Below are 11,810 nucleotides of genomic sequence, written 5' to 3'. Positions count from 1 at the left end.
TTAAAAATAAATGCAGGATCATAGTGAAAAACTTCAAGTCTGTCTCATTTTTGGGGTAAATTTCTAAAACTTTTCCCATTATCTTATTTAAAATTATAAAATTACCTTCAAAGAGGACAAATTGTACAATTTTTAGGTATTTGAAAGCACTTATAGGTCAATTTTGCTGTAAATAGCATACCTAACCTTGGTTTAGAAGCTCTCAAGCAGGGTATAAATTTCTAGCAGTACTGGCATCATTAAATTTAATATTTTGAACTTCTTCTAGAGAACCACTGAATGGAATGGAACCAAACATGGCATGAATGTTCCTTATGAGGTGCTGACCAAGTGTTGTTACTTTGTAGCCGATCCATCATCCAAGATGGCCGCCAGCGGGGGACTTAGTTTAACATAGGACCCTATATATGGGAAATGCATACAAATTACTTCTTTAAGAGAACCACTAAATGGAATGAAAGCAAACATGGCATGAATGTTCCTTACGAGGTACTGACCAAGTGTTGTTACTTTGTTGCCGATCCATCATCCAAGATGGCTGCTAGCCGGGGACTTAGTTTAACATAGGACCCTATGGGAAATGCATACAAATGACTTCTTTTAGAGAACCACTGAATGGAATAAAACCAAACATAGCATGAATGTTCCTTATGGGGTGCTGACCAAGTGTTGTTACTTTGTAGCCGATCCATCATCCAAGATGGCCGCCAGCAGGGGACTTAGTTTAACATAGGACCCTATGGGAAATGCATACAAATGACTTCTTTTAGAGAACCACTGAATTGAATGAAATCAAACATGGCATGAATGTTCCTAATGAGGTGCTGACCAAGTGTTGTTACTTTGTAGCCGATCCATTATCCAAGATGGCCGCCAGCGGGGGACTTAGTTTAACATAGGACCCTATGGGAAATGCATACAAATGACTTCTTTTAGAGAACAACTGAATGGAATGAAACCAAATATTGCATGAATGTTCCTTATGCCGTGCTGACCATGTGTTGTTTCTTTGTAGCCCATCCATCATCCAAGATGGCCGCCAGCATGGGACTTAGTTTAACATAGGACCCTATGGGAAATGCATACAAATGACTTCTTTTAGAGAACCACTGAATGGAATGAAATCAAACATGGCATGAATGTTCCTAATGTGGTGCTGACCAAGTGTTGTTACTTTGTAGCCGATCCATTATCCAAGATGGCCGCCAGCAGGGACTTAGGTTTAACATAGGACCCTATTGGAAATGCATACAAATGACTTCTTTTAGAGAACCACTGAATGGAATAAAACTAAACATTGCATGAATGTTCCTTATGAGGTGCTGACCAAGTGTTGTTACTTTGTAGCAGATCCATCATCCAAGATGACCGCCAGCAGGGGACTTTAAGTTTAACATAGGACCCTATGGGAAATGCATACAAATGACTTCTTTTAGAGAACCACTGAATGGAATAAAACCAAACATGGCATGAATGTTCCTTATGAGGTGCTGACCAAGTGTTGTTACTTTGTAGCCGATCCGCCATCCAAGATGGCCGCCAGTGGGGGACTTTTGAATGAAATTAAACATGTTCCTTTCCTTATCAATGAGGTTGTGTTGTCACTTTTAGCCAAATTTTATATTTTTTCATATGATTTCAAAAACCCAAGTAGAATCAGGTGAGCGATACAGGCTCTTGAGAGCCTCTAGTTCTAGGTTCTAGACAATAACTTGTGTTTAAGTGTATATGGATCTCTCTGAAATTTATCACAAGTTTCCATATCACAAAGGGGTGGATAGGAATGGCTTTGGGGGGTTATGGCTCAAACTGTAAAGGAATAAGGGGCAAAAAAGTGGGAAAATGATTATCTCCCTTACACTGCTTTAAAATTATGTATTAAGAAATATTGTATTTTCTTGAGGTGTTACCTGTCAATTTACTTTAAGAAGTTACTATTAAATTTATGCTGATGTATTAATTTTCTATTATAATTAAGACTTTTGAATTAAAAGATATATTTAAATGAGTAATTATGGTTGCATCTCAAATGGAAATTTGAATTGAAATTATGACCATAACTTGAAGGAAAGAAATTTTTTTTTTGGAAAAAGGGGAGGGGAGGTGAAAAAACATTTGAAGGGGGTGTGTGTGTAAAAAAAAATTGGGGAGGGGGAAATGTTTTTTGGAAGGGGGGTGGGGATTTGCAACAGCATAGTGTATTAGACAAAAGCAAAAATAAATGAGCATATTACCAATTCTAAGTTCTTTGACTACAGTTGTTCTGTGTCCGAAACCTATTATGTGTCAAATGTTTAAATACAATGTACAATCCAAATTCAAACCTGTATCAAGTGTGAAAATTGTGTCCATTTTTGCCCCAACTGTTCAGGGTTGGACCTCTGACGTCGTATCCAGCTGCCTTTTGCGAAGCAATTTCTTATTGTTAGCAGGAAAGAAATGTTCACAATAATAAAAATATAGAATTTCCTTGTGTTTCATCAAAATCACTATTTTGTAAGTTCTGTTATTTTCATAGAAAAGACCAGGAAATGTTTACAAAACTAATTAAAACATTCATAATGGTTAAAGTACAAACAACAAAGGCAGTAGGAAATAAACTCTTGAAAAACATATAAGTCAGCAGCTTATCTTACAAAAAAATGTTATGAGAAATAATACTGTACAATGGAAGTCATGAACATTTCAGTATAACTTATGTTCAATTTTATATGAATTTGGTTAAATATACTTACCATGAAATTACATTTATATAATATAGAATATGTTTGCTTTCACAACATGTTCTCATCGCAATTAACTAGGTGATTCAAAATTACATCCATGAGATGTACTCACCTACGTCATAGTTCACCTGTGTAACATACTCTATAGTGTGTGATAACATTTTGTGAGGGAATTCGATGTTTGCTATACCACTGTTCATTTCAACGCACTTTATGACGATACCACTTTATCAATATGAATGAAATTTTTTGCAGTGTTTTATGAAATAATTTTACTTTAAAATCACGTACCAATTGTGAACTATTAAATGTTTTACAAGGACGAATTTTCTGTATAAAGTCAATAATTGTGTGAACTTTTGAAGCTCAAACTTTTTATAGCTTTGAATACGCCAATGAAATGTCCAAAAACTATACCAATACAGATCGATATATTTTTGAAATTGTAGCAAAACTTTTGGTCGACAAATTTTAATTCGTTATTGCATAAATATCAACTTGAAATATCTGTCATTTTCTCCCTACCCAGTTTACCCCTATTACTTATAATAATTTGGACTGGACATTGTTATTGAATCTTATGCAATTTGATTGGATTAAGTTTTTTTGATTACCTTCAAACTGTTCATGCTTTTCGTACGAGTATATTGATTAAATCAGACCGTGCGTGAATGTGTAAAGTAAATTAAATGACCCGCATACTGGACACTGGACCAGTCCATATTACGTTTTATCAATGAAACTTAAGGTGTGAAAGGTAACAATTGCCACTTTTTTATATTTCACATAATTTTCCGAATTCACATTAGATAAAATATTTTTGATAGCCTATTACGGAGAAAAAAGGGAAAGTTTACTGTTTCTACGTTCTATTCCATTAAAAACGCCATTTTTCGAAGATAAATACAGAAAAACATTTTACGCACGGCTACGCCAGGTAAAATTATTGTTTATCTTAACAAAAAAATACATTTTTCAGTTTCATTCGAATATTATAATAATAATAAATCCCAAATTTAAGTAGTCATTAGATAAAGTCTTTATATGTACGATCTGCCTATTTTTGGACATCAAAAGACAATACGATCGTTTTAAGGTCAATTTCGTCAAACTCACACAATCTTGTTAGGCACTATAGCTTTAGTTTTAATTTTTGCGTTCAAGAGAACGCATGTTTCTCGTCGGCAAGGATTTTTAACAGTTTACTGTTGAAAATCCTTATGTTTTATAAAAGACATTATTTGTTTTCGGAATATCGGTATACGATTAATTTAATGTGAATCAGAAGACAGCGCTTCTGCCAAGTTTCTGATATGCACGTTTTCGTCATTTTTACAGCTTACGAGTCTGGAAATACGACGACATAGAAAATGACCTTTGTTTAGCCGCCATTTTCAAACATTAAATCGGGTCCGAGGAAAGGCAGAATTTAGCTGTCAAAATCGGACATGTTACGTGAGTGCTACGTTTTTAAAAAGATATATTTTTAAACGGGTGTTTATTTCTTTTTTCACGCTCAGCTGACCGGATTTTCACTGCATTAGAGCAATGCTACATGTACGAAACGGGTCGAGTGTAAAGTTTGGATAAAGTCGATTGTTTACAATTTGCAGTCTGTACACGAGACTGTGTAAACACATCACTATATTAAAATCAGAATTGGTATTTTGACCAGATCTGATTGTTTTTCATGTGGAAAACGTCCGTATGGGAGCGTATACCACTATTGTCACTATAGAACCTCAATTGGTTCGATTGTTTACAATTTGCAGTCTGTTACGTGTACACCTGGTACACGAGACTGTGTAAACACATAACTATTAAATCAGAATAGGTATTTTGACCAGATCTGATTATTTTAATGTGGATAACGTCCGTATGGGAGCGTATACCACTATTGTGACTAGAACCTCAATTGGTTCAATAAATTTCAATCAGAAAAGGGAATCTACCCATTTCTGATTGTTTTATTTGGAAAACGTGCCATACAGGGAGCGTAGACCAACAGTGATACTGTTTTAACAGTTGATAAATACATCACAATCAGAATAGGGATTTTGCCCACAACTGATGATGTTTTTTGGTTAACCTTCCATTCAGGGAACATAAACCATATTTATTGAATATAAAACGTGCTCAATGGATCACTATAGACTTAAAATAGAATAGGGATTTTGCCCAAGTCTATTTGATTAATGTTGACATGTTTCATACAGGAAACATAGGAACTAGAACAACATGCATGATTTAGAATCTATAAGTTGCATTCATTCTAATAAAATATAGATTTGATATCTTACATAAAATTAAATCATAACTATTTATTGATTGCACATTGATATTTATGGAGCATAGAATTGCACGTGGATGATTGTTGCAAATAAAATAAATTAGAATCAGACTAGTGAATTTAAGTCCAGGTCTATCTGACTTTTCTAGACATCCTTCCACCCAGGGAACATTATGTCTACTTTTATTATATTTTAAAACAACACAAGCATAGCTAATATTTGGTTGCACATTGTTTTTTGTGATGAACCAACAGTTTAGTCAATTAACATATTTGCTCATATTGAAAATATATTGAACAAGTGTCTGGAAATAGTCAAGACAGATATTAAAGACACTAAAATGATACATTGTTATCTAGTACAATACAAATGTGATTGTAGTTTAAGATTACCAATACATACTTCTTTTAAATATGTCCAGTTTAAATCAGGACAGTAATTCTAGAAGCCTGAAATATTTTTCCAGAACAGCAAATTGCTGTAAATATTTAATTATTTTTTTACTGATAAATAATTCTCCAATGCTCTAACAGACATGGAGACAGTAAGAATGGAGCACTGTTCTAAATACAGTTGATAGCTTGTGACAACTCTTTTTACTAATATTAAATTTCATGGTCAGTTTACTTATGACAAGAAGAACATGAATATTATAAGTATGAACTGCTATAACCAATTGTTTGTTTTTGTCGGCAGTAAGGAAACAAAGGCTTTTATATGTTTTTATGTAAACATTAGATTGTCTATTGAATAAAGAGTTTAGGGGATGCCATGATGCATTTCACAAAGACTCATTCAAGGTAATGGCTTATATATTGATTACATAATTCAGAGTGTACATTGCCAATGCATTTATTAAATATAATATGTACTAATTCTGTTTTGTTTTGAGTACACAAAAAAGAGGTGATAACGTAAAACTTAAGAGACTATCTTACCCTCACTATATGGGAATCACTGTCAAATTATACATATATCTTCCAATCATGAAAGCAAAAGGAGTTTGGATGTTCTTTTTAAGATAGAAAATTATGCCTTAATTTACATCTTAAGTTTTCTAAGCAATGCCAACAGATGGGCAAGTTTCTGCTATAAGGATTCATTCATCGGGTCTGTTTTATTCTTAATGTGAGATTGGTAGAACCCAACAGTTTATGCAATGGCTACACATTGTTTTTCCTAGAGTTAAATATTGATTCAGAATTCTGAAGTATAGAGGACTCAAATATGCTGATTTATAGAAACAAGATTATCTTTAATTTAGATCTTGTAAAAAAAAAAAAAAATTAGTAAAATATTGGTAAATAAATAAATAAGATTTAAAGCATTGTGGATGCAGGATTTATTTAAAATGCTAGACATGGTCTAGGAAATTGAAGTAGTTCTCAAGATTTGAAACTATCTATTATACAGCTCTTTATATAAACCTTTTATTTAGTCAGTCTTTACGAGATGCAGAAAAAAAGAAGAGGTTTTTTTTGGAGTAACACATGATGTACCAATATAAACATATAATATATATACATTTCAATTGGTTCTCAAATTTTAGCACCAGTGTAGAAGCAGTTAACCTAACAGCAAAATGTAGGAAAAGCAATTTATTTAAAAGACTGATTAATAGTTAGCAAATAGCTTTCAATAGTCTAAGAATAGTACATGGAAGTAAAATATAGTATGATAATTCCATGATTATATCAAATCAAATGCGAGACATTTTCTTAATATTATACCTAAATATTAAAATGTCACTGTTTATTTTTTATTTTTGCTCATTATAAGCATAAAGTTACAAAAATCTAGTCTGGTCAAAGTCAAGTTGTGTATTATCTATATGCAGGAAGGTTTTCCGAATGCATGTGATTTTAACCTCGGAATTCAGATGGTAATTATTCACTTTTCAATTTCCATATTACCAGCCAGAATAATCAAGAATATGCTACACAAAATTGAAATGTGTTTATTTTAAACAATTACTTTGAATTTTGATTCAATTATGTTTTGAAAGATGTGATTATTTAAATCACATTAATTTTGTTTTTGCCAAATCTGGGGACAAATGCAAAATTCTTCTGAGTGACTAAGTTAACCAAATGACTGGGTTGAAGTCACAAAATACTACCAAAAGCTGTTTGGTTGATATATATTGAATCATATCAGAATGTATAGGATTCAGATGAGGTGAACCAAGACAGAAATAAAATGAGCATTTTTGATAGTGAAACCATTTCTGAAATAACTAAGAACACTTAAGGATACTGCAAGTTAGTACAAGTGTTTTCCATATTGCCAAACAAGTGTTTTTCTTTAAATACAACTATAGAACTATATTTGACAAGTTGCATTTTAGTATTTCTGATAGCGAAATAATTTCTGAAATTGATATAAACAATTATCAAGAGCAACATACAAGAGTTGTTCATTATGTCTTTAAATTTGGAACTGTACATGGCAAGATATTCTAGAAAGTTAACCGTTGTCAAATGTTAATAAGAAATATCAAAACATTTTATTTTAGACAGATTTTTCATAGCTGGAGAAAATCATCTGTTAGTATTCTTTTTGGACTTATAAGGACAACAATCATGGCTTTAATTCAGCTCAACATCCAATTGTTCTGTGGAAGCAGTATATCAATGGAAACATGTATACTGAAACTTTTCCACTGATTTGTCCATTTCTGTATTTTTACACTTGAGTAGTCCAATACAAAACAAAAATATTGGTCATGGTTGAAATGGTAGACATTGTATTCAAAGGTTCTACCACTCATAGAAATTTTATCAGATTTTTTAAATTTAGTCAGTTTAGAGAATTGTCATTATACAATAGTACAAGACTTCTCTTGATGAAAATATTTTATTCTAAATCTATAAAATATTAAAAGTAGTATATCTAGCAGAGAAGCAAATTCTCAGGGACTATAACTTTAAAAAAGTTTAAAGATTAATCCAGATTTAGCATAATCATGAAACAACTTTGGTTTGAGTCTTTAATAAACTTTGATTGTATTAAGGACACCTATTTACAAAGTATATTTTAATTGATTATAATTCTTTAATTAAGTAGAAAAGAATTTATTTCCAAAGATGTGATATTGATCAGGTTATCAAAAGATGACAGCAATCATATATTATCTGTTATTATATTAACATAGAGAAAACAATGGAAAGTTAAAGAAAGGTAACAATGTTTCCAAATAAACTTAAGTTTCAAAGTGGAAAATAATGAAATTAAGGTTGGATTAGTTCTTGTCGATTTGTACAAGCAACAAGAACAACCTATTCAGAAATAAATGCTTATTTACTGTTGCATAAATATTACAACACATTTAGCTCATAATGAAGGAGCTTTAATATAATTATTTCTATACTGACCTGCAGATTATTTATTCATCAGATATAGAAAGATGGGGTATATATACATGTGAGTGCCATTGAGACAACTCTACATCAAGTCTATTAATTTTGCATACTTGTATTTATACAATCTGCAAAGTTTGCCATTGATACATATAGTTATGCAGCATAGCTTCATTGTATAATAAATTCAGTAATTTCGGTTTTTACTAATATCCGTATTTACAAAATTTAATGGAGTTACTTTTTAAAAAATTTCACATAATTTTTTATATGTTGAAATTGTATGTGTGTGAGAGAATTTATCCTCCACCAAATGAAATACTGCTTGTTAATCAGTAAATATTCTATATTATATAAATGTAATTTCATGGTAAGTATATTTAACCAAATTCATATAAAATGGTAATTTTTGAAATCTCAAGAAGAGATTTTATATGAATTTATAGGGTTAAATATACTTACCACAATCCACCACCACCCCTGGAATAAATTCAGTTTTTTGTTCACTTAATTGAAATTATTCAATTAAACGACAAATTAAAACTAAAGCTAGAGTATGTTACACAGGTGAACTTATGAGGTGCTGACCAAGTGTTGTTACTTTGTAGCAGATCCATCATCCAAGATGACCGCCAGCAGGGGACTTTAAGTTTAACATAGGACCCTATGGGAAATGCATACAAATGACTTCTTTTAGAGAACCACTGAATGGAATAAAACCAAACATGGCATGAATGTTCCTTATGAGGTGCTGACCAAGTGTTGTTACTTTGTAGCCGATCCGCCATCCAAGATGGCCGCCAGTGGGGGACTTTTGAATGAAATTAAACATGTTCCTTTCCTTATCAATGAGGTTGTGTTGTCACTTTTAGCCAAATTTTATATTTTTTCATATGATTTCAAAAACCCAAGTAGAATCAGGTGAGCGATACAGGCTCTTGAGAGCCTCTAGTTCTAGGTTCTAGACAATAACTTGTGTTTAAGTGTATATGGATCTCTCTGAAATTTATCACAAGTTTCCATATCACAAAGGGGTGGATAGGAATGGCTTTGGGGGGTTATGGCTCAAACTGTAAAGGAATAAGGGGCAAAAAAGTGGGAAAATGATTATCTCCCTTACACTGCTTTAAAATTATGTATTAAGAAATATTGTATTTTCTTGAGGTGTTACCTGTCAATTTACTTTAAGAAGTTACTATTAAATTTATGCTGATGTATTAATTTTCTATTATAATTAAGACTTTTGAATTAAAAGATATATTTAAATGAGTAATTATGGTTGCATCTCAAATGGAAATTTGAATTGAAATTATGACCATAACTTGAAGGAAAGAAATTTTTTTTTTGGAAAAAGGGGAGGGGAGGTGAAAAAACATTTGAAGGGGGTGTGTGTGTAAAAAAAAATTGGGGAGGGGGAAATGTTTTTTGGAAGGGGGGTGGGGATTTGCAACAGCATAGTGTATTAGACAAAAGCAAAAATAAATGAGCATATTACCAATTCTAAGTTCTTTGACTACAGTTGTTCTGTGTCCGAAACCTATTATGTGTCAAATGTTTAAATACAATGTACAATCCAAATTCAAACCTGTATCAAGTGTGAAAATTGTGTCCATTTTTGCCCCAACTGTTCAGGGTTGGACCTCTGACGTCGTATCCAGCTGCCTTTTGCGAAGCAATTTCTTATTGTTAGCAGGAAAGAAATGTTCACAATAATAAAAATATAGAATTTCCTTGTGTTTCATCAAAATCACTATTTTGTAAGTTCTGTTATTTTCATAGAAAAGACCAGGAAATGTTTACAAAACTAATTAAAACATTCATAATGGTTAAAGTACAAACAACAAAGGCAGTAGGAAATAAACTCTTGAAAAACATATAAGTCAGCAGCTTATCTTACAAAAAAATGTTATGAGAAATAATACTGTACAATGGAAGTCATGAACATTTCAGTATAACTTATGTTCAATTTTTGCAGTAAGATTGTTTGTGAAAAGAGTCCCAGTTTTGTTAGTCTCAATAGACAGTTTGATTACAAAAGTATGAGTCTAAACATAAAATTTTCAACAGAAACTAACTTATATATATTTTTATTTTGATAATTTATACTATTTGTCGTAATTCACTCATGCATCTATCTGTCTATTGTCTGTAAAAAGTGAATATTTAGATAGACATCACATCTACTATTTCAGACCTGTTTTTGATATAGGGAATGTTGAAAAAGACAAAAACGTATTCTTCAATGATGAAAAACATTATAATATACCAAAGCTGAGTAAGTATAAACTATTTGGATATGAGGGAGGGGAAAATACTAAAGGGACATTCAAACTCATATGCCGAATCAAAATGACAATGCCATGTCAAATATAAAAAAAAACCAAAACACAATCAAAAGCACACAGAACTGAAGAATAAAGACTGAGCAAAAGAAACACCACCAAAAACTAGGAGTGATTTCATGTGCCTATGAAGGATAAGCAGATCTGCATGTGGCATTTGTCATGTTGCCCATGATCATGTATGTACAAACCTAGTGCTAACTCAAATCTGTAGGTGGCATTCAACAGGACACCATCTTGGTTATGACAATTTGAACAAATCTTTCATCTGTGAAACAGATATTCCACAACCTCAATCTACTTGTGATATTGCTTATAAATAACCATCTATTACAACACATATATATATAAAAGGTTAAAAAAAGTCTAAAACAATCCAATGTCAAAATGTTTTCAGGAAATGGACAGTCTAAACCATTAGCAAACGATGTTTGCTGTTGGTGTTTGAAGCCTTGGTTTAAAAGAATGAGTTTGAGATTATAACCCTGCTTTAATTTGATGTTGAATCTGGACTACAATCATTCTATCATTACTCAGCTTTTGAAAAAAAATCTTGAGGTCAATGAAATTAAAAAGAACTTCACGTACCTGGCCACCTCTATAAAGTGCACTAAAAAAATTCAATTAAACCAATTTGATGGATAGCATTTTTAAAGATACTGATAATAAAATGCCTCTAAAGGAGTAGGTTCAGTAAGACCCCTTTTTGGCCCCAAAATATAGCAGTTTTACAAAATTGTTAAAATGTAAACCTTTAGTTATTTATTGGACAGTAGAATGCTTCTGCTACATAAATATGGGCTGTTTTTGACAATACAATGCACATATATCCGGTACTAGCACCATTAAGTCATGCTAAATTACTGAAATCCTCATAATTCTAGCATTTCAGTTAAATTTTAGACGGTTTTCGTGTAAAAAGAAAGTGGCCGCATTCGTGTTCATCCTTAATAATGAAATGTAAGTTGTATTTTATGATAATACATAACATATATAAAGGTTGAGGATGAACACGGATGCGGCCACTTTCATTTTTACCAAGAACCATCTGAAAAGTGACATTTTTCGGCATATTAGGTAGATTTTTATACG

At 32.0% G+C, this 11,810-nt stretch overlaps 1 protein-coding gene across 1 annotated transcript in view; it reads left to right on the top strand.

Moving 5' to 3' along the window:
* Positions 1-10,567: 10,567 nt before the first annotated feature.
* The window catches only part of LOC139517473 (uncharacterized), a 48,248-nt gene continuing 47,005 nt past the window's right edge, over positions 10,568-11,810 (top strand). The window contains exon 1 of the mRNA XM_071308573.1: positions 10,568-10,651. The gene's annotated coding sequence lies outside the window, so the exon portion shown is untranslated. The remainder of the gene's footprint in view (positions 10,652-11,810) is intronic.

The sequence above is a fragment of the Mytilus edulis genome, chromosome 3 (assembly GCF_963676685.1).
Source record: "Mytilus edulis chromosome 3, xbMytEdul2.2, whole genome shotgun sequence".
NCBI classification, from domain to species: domain Eukaryota; kingdom Metazoa; phylum Mollusca; class Bivalvia; order Mytilida; family Mytilidae; genus Mytilus; species Mytilus edulis.
Note: the sequence above shows the minus strand (reverse complement) of the source record. Positions and strands in the feature narration are given on the sequence as shown.